Below are 16,127 nucleotides of genomic sequence, written 5' to 3' on the forward strand. Positions count from 1 at the left end.
GGGCACCATCTATTCAGGGGGCACCATTACAGGGCCTAATCATGTCAGCCACACTATCAGAGGCTCGTTCACCTGCACATCCACCAATGTGATATATGCCATCATGTGCCAGCAATGCCCCTCTGCCATTTACATTGGTCAAACTGGACAGTCTCTACGTAAAAGAATAAATGGACACAAATCAGATGTCAAGATTTATAACATTCATAAACCAGTCAGAGAACACTTCAATCTCTCTGGTCACCCGATAACAGACATGAAAGTTGCGATATTACAACAAAAAAAACTTCAAATCCAGACTCCAGCGAGAGACTGTTGAATTGGAATTCATTTGCAAATTGGATACAATTAACTTAGGCTTGAATAGAGACTGGGAGTGGCTAAGTCATCATGCAAGGTAACCTATTTCCCCTTGTTTTTTCCTACCCCCCGCCCCCTCCTCAGACGTTCTTGTTAAACCCTGGATTTGTGCTGGAAATGGCCCACCTTGATTATCATACACATTGTAAGGAGAGTGATCACTTTAGATAAGCTATTACCAGCAGGAGAGTGGGGTGGGGGGAGGTATTTTTTCATGCTTTGTGTGTATAAAAAGATCTTCTACACTTTCCACAATATGCATCCGATGAAATGAGCTGTAGCTCACGAAAGCTTATGCTCAAATATATTGGTTAGTCTCTAAGGTGCCACAAGTACTCCTTTTCTTTTTGCCAAGGGAAGTGGTGCTTCCTCCATCCCTTGATGAGATGCCTTTCTTGAGTCTGCTTTGGTCCAAAACTCGCGACTGCGCCATGCAGGAGGCCTGTGATGTGTAGGGGGCCAGATGAGATGATCTAAGAGTCTCTTCTGGCCTTCAAATCTCCAAACCTCTGCAAAACCGAGTGCGGCACATTGAGCATCCTCTGATGGTTCCACGTGTGGCCTGCGTGAACCCTTGCACGACCACTGAGTGTGTGGGGGTGACCCAGGGGGAGCAGCTCAAACACGCACAGGAGCCGGCTCGGGGCAGGACATGAGCCCTACAGGGCAGGAGTGGGGGTGGCAGTGACATCACAAGGGCCTTTTGCAGCACTCAGCTGATTGGTGAAAGGCGGTTAGGAGGCGGTGACCTCACAGAGAGTCCACGACAACGGCCAGGGAGGACAGGCTGCAGGGCAGGGGGATCTCAGAGACCCCCGGGGCTTTGCTGCAGGGAGTCTCCTTCTGGAGGTGTCTCCTTGAGGACTGAGAGAGAATTCAGGGTCTCGTATGTGAGCGCGAGGTGGAGCCTCTCTGGAGTTTTCTCCTTTCCCACTGCTCATTGAGCGAGAAGACAGACGTCCCTGTGGAGAAGGGAAGAGCCCCAGAGAGGTTTAGTACCTAGGCAGCCTGATCCGCCCGGTGCTGGCCCAATTCACGGCACGGAAAACAGGAGGTTAAGGTGGGACAATTTTCCCCCAGCTAGGCCTTTGTCCCTTCGAGTCCTTGGGGTTTGACTTTTTTGGTTTCCCTTTTCCTGCTTCCCTCCGTCCAGTGGCAAGGAGGGGGCTGCTCTGTAACCCTAATGGTGGGAGGCCTCCCAAAGAGATGGGACAGGAAGCGTGCTCTGAGAGTGATCCTCACCGGTGACCTGAGCCATCCCTGGGCCATCTGGGGAACCCTCAGCCACCGCCAGAGTCTCCACGCTGATTGGCTGAGCAGGGGGTCTAGTGGCAGGGAGGAGATTCAGGACTTTGTTGTTGTCATATAAGGCCCAGCAAATAAGCCAGAACCAATCATCTGGTTGGTGAATTGTTCTCCTTCTCGCTGCTGATTGTCTCTGAGCCGTTGCTTGTTCTCGCTGGTGTTCTTGTGCTTCTAAAACACTTGCTGAAGAATCAGTATTGAATGGTTGTTGGTCTGTAGCTCATTGCAGGTCCCTTTATTCTGATCATTCAGTGTGTGAAACTCCAGACTGATCATAGAATCATAGAATATCAGGGTTGGAAGGGACCTCGGGAGGTCATTTAGTCCAACCCCCTGCTCAAAGCAGGACCGATCCCCAACTAAATCATCCCAGCCAGGGCTTTGTCAAGCCTGACCTTAAAAACTTCTGAGGAAGGAGATGCCACCACCTCCCTAGGTAACACATTCCAGTGTTTCACCACCCTCCCAGTGAAAAAGTTTTTCCTAATATCCAACCTAAACCTCCCCCACTGCAACTTGAGACCATTACTCCTTGTAATGTCATCAGCTACCACTGAGAACAGTCTAGATCCATCCTCTTTGGAACCACCTTTCAGGTAGTTGAAAACAGCTATCTAATCCCCCCTCATTCTTCTCTTCCACAGACTAAACAATCCCAGTTCCCTCAGCCTCTCCTCATAAGTCATGTGCTCCAGTCCGCTAATCATTTCTGTTGCCCTCCGCTGGACTCTTTCCAATTTTTCCTCATCCTTCTTCTAGTGTGGGGCCCAAAATTGGACACAGTACTCCAGATGAGGCCTCACCAATGTCAAATAGAGGGGAACGATCACGTCCCTCGATCTGCTGGCAATGCCCCTACTTATACATCCCAAAATGCCATTGGCCTTCTTGGCAACAAGGGCATACTGTTGACTCATATCCAGCTTCTCGTTCACTTTCACCCCGAGGTCCTTTTCTGCAGAATTGCTGCCTAGCCATTTGGTCCCTTGTCTGTAGCGGTGCATGGGATTCTTCCGTCCTAAGTGCAGGACTCTGCACTTGTCCTTGTTGAACCTCATCAGATTTATTTTTGCCCAATCCTCTAATTTGTCTCGGGACCTCTGTTTCCTGTCCCTACCCTCCAGTGTATCTACCTCTCCTCCCAGTTTAGTGTCATCTACAAACTTGCTGAGGGTGCAATCCACACCATCCTCCAGATCATTAATGAAGATATTGAACAAAACTGGCCCCAGGACCAACCCTTGGGGCACTCCGCTAGATACCGGCTGCCAACTAGACATGGAGCCATTGATCACTACCCGTTGAGCCCGACAATCTAGCCAGCTTTCTATCCACCTTATTGTCCATTCATCCAGCCCATACTTCTTTAACTTGCTGGCAAGAATACTGTGGGAGACAGTGTCAAAAATTTGCTAAAGTCAAGGAACAACACGTCCACTGCTTTCCCCTCATCCACAGAGCCAGTTATCTCATCATAGAATGATGATTAATTTGAAAGTCAGGACACCCGGGTCCTGTTCCCAACTCTATCCCGACAGGTTGTGTGATGGAAGACAAGGATCTTCACCTTTCTCAGCCTTCGTTTCTCCTTCTGTCAGTTGGGGAGAACAATCTTCTCACACCTGCCTCCCGGTGGGGGGCGGCTGGGGAGTTGTGGGGACCTGTTTGAGAGCGTCACTCAGAGCAGTGTATCGTAGGAGGTGTCCTATTGGGTTGAGTCATTCCAGAGGATGATGTCGGGCAGCAGAAGCCCGTTTTCCCAACCTGGCGTGACACAGCTTTGCATGTGAACCGAACCAAGGCGCACACAGGTCCAGAAGCCGGCGATTTCTCCTTTGGCCGCTAGATGGCGCTGCAGGCTCCCACTTCCCCCTTCTCCTGGTCAGCGCAATGGGGGTTAGTCTCCCCAAAAAGAACGCCCGTCTCGCTTTGAACGTTCCTTGATGTGCCCCCTGTGGGCTGTCGGGATACGTGTCCAGAAGTTGCAGGGCTTGTTTCATGGTCTCCACAACGACAATCTTTCTTCCTTTTTAGACGTGACGACCTTTTTGGTCAAGATCCTTGATTATTCGGGGACTTATCCCGGAAGACCCAAAGTATTTGGGACATAAGACTTGTGCAAAAGTGTTTTTGGCCATAGCAGGTGCCTTGTCCCAAGAATGACGTCCATCCCCCTTCCAAACGTGTTTTGAGTCGTGTTGTGTGTGTGACGTGTTGTGTGTGATGCGCGAGGTGCAACGCGCAACATGTCTGTGCGACATGCGACGTGCTGTGTGTGCATGTGACGTGTGACGTGTTGTGTGTCTGACATTCGACGTGTTGTGTGTGTGACATGCGACGCTCGACGTGTTGTGTGTGTAGGTGTGACGTGCGATGTGCGATGTGCCACGTGTGAAGTGTTTGTGCGGCTTGCAGCGTGCGATGTGTTGTGTGTGTCCATGCGACGTGCAACATGTGATGTGTTGTATGTGTAACGTGTTGTATGTCATGTTGTGTGTATTATGTGTTGTGTTTCATGTTGTGTGTGTCATATTTTATGTGTCCTGTGTTGTGTTGTGTGTGTGAGAGAGACACGTTTCTGTGTATGTGTGACATGTTGTGTGTGTTTGTGTGTGTGACGTGTTTTTGTGTGCGTGTCATGCGACTTGCGTGCCTGTGTGCATGTGATGTGTCGTGTGTATCTCTGCTACGTGCAACATGTTGTGTGGGACATTCAATGTGTTTCTGTGTGTGTCATGTTGTGTGTGTGTCGTGGTGTGTGTCTTGTGCTGTTTGTCATGTTATGTTTGTGTGTGAGACGGGTTGTGTATCGTGTTTTGTGTGTGTGAGAGACGTTTGTGTGTGTGTGTGTTGTGTTGTGTGTGTGTGATGTGGTGTTTGTAGAGTTGTGTAGCTTGTGTGTGTGGTGTTATGTTTGTAGTGTCATATGACGTGTGTGTGACGTGTTGTGTGTCGTGTGTGTTTGTGTGTGTGATGTGTTGTGTGTTGTGTTTGTGTGTGAAGTGTTGTGTGTTGTGTGTGTCATGTTATGTGTGTGTTTGTGTGTGAGACGGGTTGTGTATCTTGTGTTTGTGTGCATGAGACATTTTTGTGTGCGTGACATGTGTGACGGGTTGTGTGTCGCGTTGTGTGTGTGTTTGTGTGTGACATGTTTTTGAGTGTGTGTCATTTGATGTGCAACATGTGACATGCGTACATGAGTGTGTGCGAAGTGTTGTGTGTATCCGTGCAATATGCAACGTGCAATAGGTGTGGGACGTGCAATGTGTTTCTGTGTGTGTTGTGTTGTGTGTGTTTGTGTGTGAGGTGTTTTGTGTGTCGTGTTGTGTGTGCCGTGATATGTGTGTGTGACGTGTTGTGTGTCATTTTGTGAGTCGCCTAGAGTGTTGTGTGGATTGTGTGTGTGGTGTTGTGTTTGTGGTGACATGTGACGTGTGTGTGTGACGTGTTTTGTGTAGTGTTGTGTGTATGTGTGATGTGTGTCATGTTTGTGTCTTTCTGTGTGACGTGTTGTGTGACGTGTTGAGTGTGTGTGCGGTGTTGTGTTTTTGGTGTCATGTGATGTGTTGTGCATGGTGTCGTGTGTGTTTGTGTCTGTCTGTGTGACGTGTTGTGTGTATGACATGTTGTGTGTAGTGTTTTGTGTCTGTGTGACATGGTGTATGTCGTATTGTGTGTGTGTGTGACGTGGTTGTGAGTGTGACGTGTGATGTGCAATGTGCATCATGCGACAAGCGACGTTTTGTGTATGTGCGTGCGATGTCCGATGTTTTGTGTGTGTGATGTGCAATATGTGACATTGTGTGTGTTACGTGCGACATGTTGTGCATGTGACATACAACATGCTGTGTGTGTGTTCGTGCGACACACGTGGGACATGTGTGTGATGTGCGGCGTGCAATGTGTTGTTTTTGTGCGTGCGACACACACCAAGTCACACAAAACACGCCTGATGACACAAAACACGACACACAACACATCACACACACAACACACCAGTCACCACACAGACACACACACAAAACAGCACGCAACACGTCACACAACACTCTAGATGACACCCACAACATGACACACAACACTACACACACAACACACCACACACACATACAACACGAAAAACAACACATCACACACACACTGAACACAACACTCTGGATGACACACAGCACACACACAACACAGCACACACACACAAACACATCTCACACACGTGTTGTGCGTCGTGCTGTGTGTGTGAGATGTGCGATGCGCAATGTACTGTGGGTGTGACTTGCTGTGTGAGCGTGCGACATGGTGTGCGTGCGACATGTGTGCACGTGTGTGTGTGTGACGTGTGCTGTGTTGTGTGTGCTAGGTTCGACGTTTTGTGTGTATGAAGTGCAGCGTGCGATGTGTTGTATGTGTGACTTGCGACATGTTGTGTGTGCATGGCGACTTGCGACGTGTTGTGTCTGACGGGTGACTTTTGTGTGTGTGACGTGTCACGTGTTCTCTGTGCGGCATGCGGGGTGTGGCGTGCAACGTGAGACATGTCTCTGTGCGTGCAACAGACACCACACAAACGGTACACAACACATCACACATACAACACACCACTCAGACACACACACACAACAGAACACACAACACGTCCCACACACACTGAATACAACACTCTAGACAGACAACACATGCAGAACACATCACACACACACAAACACATCTCACACACACAAGTGTTGTGTGTCGTGCTGTGTGTGTGTGACGTGTTGTGTGTGTGAGATATGCAAAACGCGACGTGCTGTGTGTTTGAATTGTGATGTGTGATGTGCTGTGTGGGCGTGCGACATGTGACATGCGACGAATGACATGTTGTGTGTGATGCACGGGGCTTTGTGTGTGTGATGTGCGACGTGCGATGTGTTGTGTGCGTGAGACGTGCAACGTGTGATGTAAGACGTGTTGTGTGCGTGAGTGCAACGTGTGACATGTGACATGCTGTGTGTGCATGCGAATTGCGATGTGCGGTGTACGACATGCATCGTGCGTCGTGTTGTGTGTGATGTGCGACCTTTGTGTGTGAGGTGCGAAGTGCGACATGTTCTGTGAGTGTGTGTCTGTGTAGTGTGTTGTGTGATCTGTTGTGTGTCATGTTTTGTGTGCGTGTGAGACGTGTTTGTGTGTGTGACGTGCGACGTGCTGTGTGCGTGCGACGTGCAAGGAGTTGTGGGTGCGACATTTGAAGTTTTGTGTGTGTGAAGTGCAACGTGTTGTGTGTCCGGGCCAGTCCCCTCAGTTGGAGTCTCAAGTCTTCAGTGTCCTCCTTGCCGGCAGTGTCGGTGGGGGAAGGAGAAAGGCCAAGCGTGGGCCCCGGGTTTGGGTTTGGGTTTTGCCCCCTCAGCCCGTGTGCTTGGGAAGCCCCAGTCCAGGCGTGTCTGAGGTGGGTTCGGGGCATTGCTCAATCTCCCAGCCCGGTGCAGCAATTCCCTTGCTGTGGCCTCAGGCAGGGGAATCATTGAATGGGAGCTTCCTTGCTGGGCAACGGCTGTGGATGGGCTGTTTCACACCCCACCCGGGGGTTGCTGACCTTCCTTGCTGGTACCTCTGGGGAAGCTAATTTGGGGCTGATTCCACAACTAACAGCGTGTTTCAGTGAACACCGAACAATTCTTGTCATTTCATAGGCATTGAGGAGACACAGATCTAGACAGAGAGAAGAGTGACTTTTGGCAGCTCCTCACCTTTCCCCTGATCCCTTGCATGGCCTGGTTTACGTGTAACATCCCAATTCAATCCAAGGTGAGGAATATGGGGGTTACAGGGCACCTAGAGAAGGAGGATTTGATGTTTGCATTTTGCATAATGGAAGAGAAGGGATAATAATGTATTCAATGGATTGATGTAGGATAGGATTTGACCATATTCTGCCCGCCACCCTTTCTGAGAGCAGGAAGGAACGGCCTCGTGGGCCATTGGTAAAGAGGCATCAGCCAGATTCTGATGTCTGAAGCTGATTTCAGGCAGGAATAGACCAGAACAGTCCTGGTCACCTTTTGTTTTAGGATAAGGTTTCATTATGATATTTGCTCTAAGGTCTTGTTTCTTATCTGCATTGCAAATTAAGTTGTGTTTCTTCTCTGCATTGCAAACTAAGTTGCCTAAGGTTCTTTTGTAATCCCTTTAGAAACCATATCATCCTTTCTAAAATGTTATCCTGTCTGAAAGTCTCCCTGAAATTGTTTGGTGTGAGTGAGAAATGTGTGCATAGTTCAAAATAAAGGTGGAAAGCCATCACAAATGTCCAGATGGTCAAGAAGAAGTGAGAGACTTGGAAACAGCAGGAGACAATCAGAAAACATCCACCGTATCCGACGCTAAACATGTTAGCAGCATTGATGACCTCAGAGGCGAGGCAGGCACCCTGAATGCAAGACAAAGAAGAGCTAACGCTGGGAAGCCAACAAAACCACGAAATGATAACGGCGGAAAACCCGGAGTTTAACCCCACTTAAGGACTAACGATTACAGAATGACATTGCAAAATCCATCGATGAAAGTGGGAATTGACAAGTCTAAAGCTGGGGTGTTTTGCCATAAGACTCTGGGTTCCGTCCTGCAAAGCCTCGGAGCATGGGATCGCGACCGACGGAGCCCAGCTCCTCGCTTGTGTTCAATCTAACTGGCCATTAGATTGACAAGAGCTACAGCAAAGGGTAACTGTAAAAACATCTGCAGGACGTGTGTGTATGTGGTTAAATATATATGCTTACAGTTGTATTTTCAATAAATGCGGCGTATTGCCTTTTCCCCTGAAAAGATCCCGTGTGCTTCTTATCAGCATAAGATGTTCCCCCAAGGTGTAGAGTGTCACAGACACATCCCATGACTCTGCCCCCAACAACTGGAACTAGGACATGAATGTGGAAGAAACAAGAATTGTTTTAATGGTTTATTTACAGTAACTGGAAAGCAGGTGTTGCCGGCACCCAGTGCCAGAGGCGAGGAACAACAGGGGTTCGCTGCCCTGTGTGCGTCACCCAATAAACACAACGGGGTGGAGAAGCATAAAAGTTTATTTGGAGCTCCAAAGAAGGTACAGGGAGTACAGAATCTCAGATCCTGCACACTGAGCAGGCAGAGTCACATACCTTTATACTCCTTATCTCTATTACATTACACATCAGCCAAGTAAAACTGCTTTGCCTTATATGGGTTACAACAATACTTTTTCCGGCAACTTTTAACGAGCATTTTAGCAATTCCAAACAACAGCACAGCCGGCTTAGCCTTGCGATTAATGAGGCAAATAAGCGGTTATGGCCTTGTAGCTGATTCCTGCCGTTATCCTAACGTGGCACCAGCAAAACCTACACAAAACAGCTCTATCTGCAGCTGCAGCATTATGTTGGGAGTGCAAGGGCTTTCTCAGGCCAGCCAGGACTGAATTCTGTGAAGGGGGGTTGAGCAAAGAGACTTCCTCGACACTCATGGCCTTCCAGCCCCTCGACTTACCTAGTGGCCATGCCCTGGGACCCCAACAATTCCCTCCTTTGAGAATACTCATTCCCATACCTGAGTTTTCTCACCTTTATCTGCTCACTAACAGGCTACGCATAAAATGAAGATCCCCACGCTGCGCAAAACAAGTGTCTTTACACAGGCCCACATACAGCACAGCAGGAATAACACTATTAATACAGGGAAAAGAAGTTTAAACAACAGACTAAACAACCCACTTAGCCAGGGGAAAGGCCCCAGCCAGAAACTAAAGAGCCTAGCCAGTCCTCCCCAGTTTGCTGATGAATGTCTCTTGCCAGTTGCTGCAGCCGTTGTAAATCAGCCTCTACGGAGGGTCCTGCATCTGTGATGTTAAAGCAACACATGCCTGCAAACTCCCGGCATACGTGACCATGGCGTAGAAGCAAATCATCCACTGCCAGGCTGTTCTGTAGCATCCCCTGACGTACCTCCCCTAACCCATGTGAGAGGTGGGCTAGGACAGTGGAGGTTAAATTGATAGCTTTTGCCACCGTGCAGGCAAGGTGCTCTACTGCATGATAATTACGCACCGCCAGCCCAGGGATGCCAACGAAGGAAAAGGCCAGAGCCGCCGCTTCAGCCTCTGAGAAGAAGGTTACCTCTGACTTACAGGTGGAATCGAGGGGAATGGCATCCCTTTTATGTCGGGCAGGCAGCTGCGGGGGATATGGAAAAATCAGGGGGGGCCACGCGGCCGAGAGAGCAGGGGCCTCCAGAACTATTGGCCGGGACATAGGCATATGCACATCTCCCACATATGAGGAACCACCCCATCGGTAGTTTCATGTGCCCATAAGCAAAGGAGATTTCCACACTGTCATTACATTTAAGTTCTCCACTGGTGAGGTTTTCCCCAACGTGGGGAGCATTTACAAACCTCAGACAAGAGGGGGCAAGGGTAATATTGGCCAACCAAAAGGAATACATAGAGGCATCTAGTCTATACTGGGCACGTCCGAGGGCCTACAAATCAGTATAAACAAATGTTTTGTTTATGTCTTTTTAAACAATAATTTGAGTCCAAGATTGTCGGAGGGTGACGTGGTGACGGGCTGGACGGTCCACTGTTCTGCTGGGGGAGGAGTAGACACCACCTTCAGGCGAGAGTGATGGATCCAGTTTTCGTGTCCCTTGACCTTTGCCGCCGTGTGAGAAACCAGCAGGACGGTGTGGGGTTCCTTCCCCTTCTCTTGGAGAGGCTCGTCCTTCCAGGTACGAACAAGCACAGAGGCACCTGGCTGCAAGGAGTGGACAGGGGTATCCAATGGAAGAGGCTGGAAGTCTTTGGTATACCTGTGGAGAAAAGAGAGAACAGCAGACAGAGAGCACATGTACTGAGACAAAAAAACACACCCCATTTCCCACTCCCCTGCCAGAACCGGTGTCCCATTCATAGGCCATGCCCTTCCAAACATAATTTCAAAGGGACTGAGCCCTAATCTACCCTTCGGGAGAGCATGGACACAGAGCAGGACGAGGGGCAAAGCATCAGGCCATCACAGTGAGACTTTTTGAGAGATGCCGTTTAAGGGTCTGATTGGTCCGCTCCACTACCCCACTGACTTGCGGTCTCCAGGGCGTATGGAGTTTCCAGGGGATCTGTAAGGCATGTGAGATGCTTTGAATGATTTTTGATGTGAAGCGTGTCCCGTTGTCAGATTCCATCCACTGGGGGAGTCCAAAGCGAGGAATGATCTCCTTAACAAACTTGAGGGCCACTGTTCTAGCAGTGCAGTTACGGCAGGGGAAGGCTTCTGGCCATCCGCCGAACCGATCCACTATAACAAGGAGATATTTGAACCCTTGGGTCCGGGGAAACTCAGTAAAGTCGATTTGCCACACCCGTCTGGGGCCTGGAGTGGGTTCCAGGGCAGCTGGTGGCACTGGATGTCCTGGTCGGGGGTTATTCTTTTGGCAGACTAAACAGTCAGCTTGTACCTGGGCAGCCAGGGGTCGGAGTCCGGAAGTGATAAAGTATTTTCCCATTAGCTGGATAAGTGCTTCCCTGCCAGCATGAGCGGTTTGATGTAGTTTCTGCAGCACTGGCCGGATCAGGCCCTTTGGTAAGAGGACCTTCCCTTCTGGGGAATGGAGCCATCCCTCCTTTTCCCGGAGACCGAGTTTGTCGGTTAGCTGTCTCTCCTCCCCAGAGTACTGAGGAGTCGGAAGCTCCCCCACTGATGGGATAAGGGCAGCATATGGGCATTTTCAGCCTGAGGGGACGGCAGGGTGGCAGCATGCTTAGCCTCTCTATCTGCCCTAGCGTTACCCCTGGCCACATCTTGATCCTCCCTCTGATGGGCTTTACAGTGTACCACCGCCACTTCTGAGGGGAGTTGTACGGCCTCTAGAAGCCGGAGAACTTGGGGCCCGTACTTTACTGGAGAGCCCTGGGCTGTCAGCATTCCCCTTTGCTTCCACAGGCCAGCATGAGCATGCAGCACCCCAAAAGCATATTTGGAATCAGTAAAAATATTGACTCACTTCCCTTTTGACAGTTCAAGTGCACGGGTCAGGACCACTAGTTCGGCAAGCTGGGCAGAGGTCCCAGTAGGCAACCTCTCGGCCTCCAAGCTATCATGGAGGGTCACGACAGCATAACCCGCCCTCCTTTGCCCCTCCATGACAATGCTGCTACCATCAGTGTACCACTCATAATTTGCCTTTGGGAGCGGCTGATCCTTTCAGTCCTGGCGGCTGGAATATTGGGCATCTATGATCTCTAAACAGTCATGTTTCTGTTCCTCTGTTTCTGGCAAGAGGGTGGCTGGTTTAAGGGAGGGGCAAGGCTGTAAGGTGACTTCAGAGTTCTCTAACAGCTTAGCCTGGTACCGAGCAATCCGAGCCTGGGTGAGCCAGAGCCCACCCTTGGTGTCTAGCAGGGCTTGGACCATATGGGGAGTACAGATTTGCATAACCCCTCCCAATGTTAGCTTCTCAGCTTCCTCAAGCACTAGGGCAGTAGCTGCGACCGCCCGTAAACATGCCGGCCAATCCTTTGCAACCTGATCCAGTTGCTTAGAAAAATAAGCCACGGGATGTTTCCAGGTCCCCAACAATTGGGTTAGCACTCCAGGGCCACACCTTTTCGTTAGAGATCCGGCAGACCCAGGGCTGGAGCTTCCATCAGCTTCCTTTTTAGGATTTTAAATGCCCTGTCGGCTTCTGGGAACCAGTGAAAGGGGTCGTGATCCATTCCCTTGAAACAGTCATATAACGGTTTAGCCCAGCAAACTCTGGGATCCAGATCATGCAAAAGCCTGCCATACCCAGAAAAGCTCTGAGCTGTTTACAAGTGCTTGGGGTAGGGACTTGACAGATAGCTTCCTTTCTTTTGCTTAAAAGCTGACGCTCCCCTTGCCTTAGCTATAACCTGATTCCGCTCCACCTCAGACAACAGGGTTCTCAAGAGGATATTACAGTCATCCCAATCCGGCTTGTGACTACTGAGACACCCCTCAAAGACTGAAATAAACTGGCTTGGGTTTGTGGAGAATTCCCCAGCCTGTGTTTTAAAAGCTGCTAGGTCTAGGTGTAAACTTGCATAGTGGTAGCCTGGCGTCCGTCTGCCCCTGGACAAGCCACAACAGTCTCGGTAATCAAAGGATAGAGTCCCACCGAGGGGTCAATCTCTGTAACCCGAGGCATCCTACCCTTATAAGGTGGGTGTGTGGGGGCCGAAGGGGACACCGAATCTGCCATTACAACAGTGGGCGGGGGGGCGTTTCTGAGGGCTAACATGAGCAACTCCCGATCCTATCGGAGTCAAATTACAGCTCTGCAGAATTACAGCTCTGTTCTGTTTCTTAAAGCCATAAACGCTTGTGCATACAGATGTTCATTCCATTTACCCATTCACTGACAAAACAAAACTAATGGAGGATTGTATTATAATTGATTGACCCTCCCGGTGGCCACCGTTCCTGGTTCTCTAGCCGATATTCAGGCCAGTCTATTGTACAAAACCTTTTCAATTTGCTTTTTGTCATTGGATCTGATCCAAACACTTTCCAGTTTGCTAGAATGCATTCTAGGGGCATACACTGTGCCCTAACCCCCGAGCTCTGTCTCTGTCCCATACCTACAGGGTATCTCTGGGCGTCCCCAGGTTCCAACAGAGCATACTATCAGGATTTGAAAAGGTTCCTACCTTATCCAAGGGACTGGTTCCCCACTGTCACCCGTAGCTGCTCCTCCCCTATGTCCAAGGGACCGGTTCCTCACCATCGCCCATAGCTGCTTCTCCACTATATGAGTGCGTTGCACTGTTGTGCCCTTCAGGGTCGATCAAATCGCGTCTCCTCCGAGGCCACCGATGAACTCACTGGTGTGCGCTGGGCGTCGGTTGTCGCTGCAATTCTCGACCGCTGGGAGGGGTCCGGGCAAGGCTAAATAGCAGCCTCGTCGCCCACCCAGGGACGCCAAAAGCTGTTGCCGGCACAGAGCACCCGAGGCAAGCAACAGCATTGTTCGTTGCCTGGTGTGCGTCACCCAATAATCACAATGGGGTGGAGAAGCAGAAAAGTTTATTTGAAGCTTCAATATGGTACAGGGAGATATTCACCTCAAATCCTGTAAACAGAGCAGGAAGTTACACAGACTTTTATACATCATTTCTTCCGCATACTTGTCCAATAGCAAGCTGCCCTAAGTGTCCATATAGCCAGCCAATCCAGATACCAGCTAGTTCCCTTTTTCTTTGTACCATCTGTTAAACCATATATATAAAGCTGCTTTATTCAGCATTGTTCTGCCATATCTTCCCCATCTGGCCTTGTTTAGTTTCAGACAGTCTGACTGCAACATATTGTTGCAGAACCTCAGCATAACTGCTGCGAGTGCTTCCAGGCAGGGGGACCTAGTGCGAGGGGGCTTCATCGACACTCGTGGTCTTCCATCCCCTCGAGTTACCTAGTGGCCATGCCCAGTGTCCCCAACATCACCATACAGGGACATCCCTCGGTGGGTCCCTTGGCGACAGCCCCTGGTGGCTGCTCTTTGCCAGGCTCTCCTAGTGCTGCAGTCATTGCTCTATTCCCCTTGCCTCCCATTGGCCTGCAGGCACAGGCAGAGTGGTGTGGAGACTCCACCCCCCTCCAACACCTCTGCCACCTAGGAGCTGCAGGGCTATGCCGGTGGGAGCTGGGGAGCCCCCCATCCCGAGGTAAGCCGCCCCGCATCCCTCAACACCCTGCCCCAGCCCCCTCCCACACTCCTGTCAAGGTTCCTTCCCCACTCTGAATTCTAGGGTACAGACGTGGGGAGCTGCATGAAAACCTCCTAAGCTTACTTTTACCAGCTTAGGTTAAAACTTCCTCAAGGTACAAACTATTTTACCCTTTTGCCCCTGAACTTCCACTGCCACCACCAAACTTTATCTGGGTTCCTGAGGAAACGTAATTTGGACACATCTTTCCCCCCCCCAATCCTCCCAACCCTTGCACCCCACTTCCTGGGGAAGGTTTGGTAAAAATCCTCACCAATTTGCATAGGTGACCACAGACCCACATCCTTGGATCTTAGAACAATGAAAAAGCATTCAGTTTTCTTACAAGAAGACTTTTAATAGAAGTAAAAAGAATCACCCCTGTAAAATCAGGATGGTAGATATCTTACAGGGTAATTAGATTCAAACATAGAGAATCCCTCCAGGCAAAACCTTAAGTTACAAAAAAGACGCACAGACAGGAATAGTCATTCTATTCAGCACAGCTCTTTTCTCAGCCATTTAAAGAAATCATAATCTAACACCTACCTAGCTAGATTACTTAGTAAGTTCTAAGACTCCATTCCTGTTCTGTCTCTGGCAAAAGCATCACACAGACAGACACAGACCCTTTGTTTTTCTCCCTCCTCCCAGCTTTTGAAAGTATCTTGTCTCCTCATTGGTCATTTTGGTCAGGTGCCAGTGAGGTTACCTTTAGCTTCTTAATCCTTTACAGGTGAGAGGATTTTTCCTCTGGCCAGGAGGGATTTTAAAGGGGTTTACCCTTCCCTTTATATTTATGACAACTCACGACTGCGCCATACAGGAGGCCTGTGATGTGTAGGGGGGCCAGATGAGATGATCTAAGAGTCTCTTCTGGCCTTCAAGTCTCCAAATCTCTGCAAAACTGAGTGCGGCACATGGAGCATCCTCTGATGGTTCCACGTGTGGCCTGCGTGAACCCTTGCACGACCACTGAGTGTGTGGGGGTGACCCAGGGGGAGCAGCTCAAACACGCACAGGAGCCGGCTCGGGGCAGGACATGAGCCCTGCAGGGTGGGGTGGCAGTGACATCACAAGGGCCTTTTGCAGCACTCAGCTGATTGGTGAAAGGCGGTTGGGAGGCGGTGACCTCACAGAGAGTCCACGACAACGGCCAGGGAGGACAGGCTGCAGGGCAGGGGGATCTCAGAGACCCCCGGGGCTTTGCTGCAGGGAGTCTCCTACTTGAGGTGTCTCCTTGAGGACTGAGAGAGAATTCAGGGTCTCGTATGTGAGTGCGAGGTGGAGCCTCTCTGGAGTTTTCTCCTTTCCCACTGCTCATTGAGCGAGAAGACAGACGTCCCTGTGGAGAAGGGAAGAGCCCCAGAGAAGTTTAGTACCTAGGCAGCCTGATTCACCTGGTGCTGGCCAAATTCTCGGCATGGAAAACAGGAGGTTAAGGTGGGACAATTTTCCCCCAGCTTGGCCTTTGTCCCTTCAAGTCCTTGGGGTTTGACTTTTTTGGTTTCCCTCTTCCTGCTTCCCTCCCTCCACTGGCAAGGTGGGGGCTGCTCTGTAGCCCTCATGGTGGGAGGCCTCCCAAAGAGATGGGACAGGAAGCGTGCTCTGAGAGTGATCCTCACCGGTGACCTGAGCCATCCCTGGGCCATCTGGGGAACCCTCAGCCCACCACCAGAGTCTCCACGCTGATTGGCTGAGCAGGGGGTCTCGTGGCAGGGAGGAAACTCAGGAC

The sequence above is a fragment of the Lepidochelys kempii genome, unplaced genomic scaffold, assembly GCF_965140285.1.
Source record: "Lepidochelys kempii isolate rLepKem1 unplaced genomic scaffold, rLepKem1.hap1 scaffold_32, whole genome shotgun sequence".
NCBI classification, from domain to species: Eukaryota; Metazoa; Chordata; order Testudines; family Cheloniidae; genus Lepidochelys; species Lepidochelys kempii.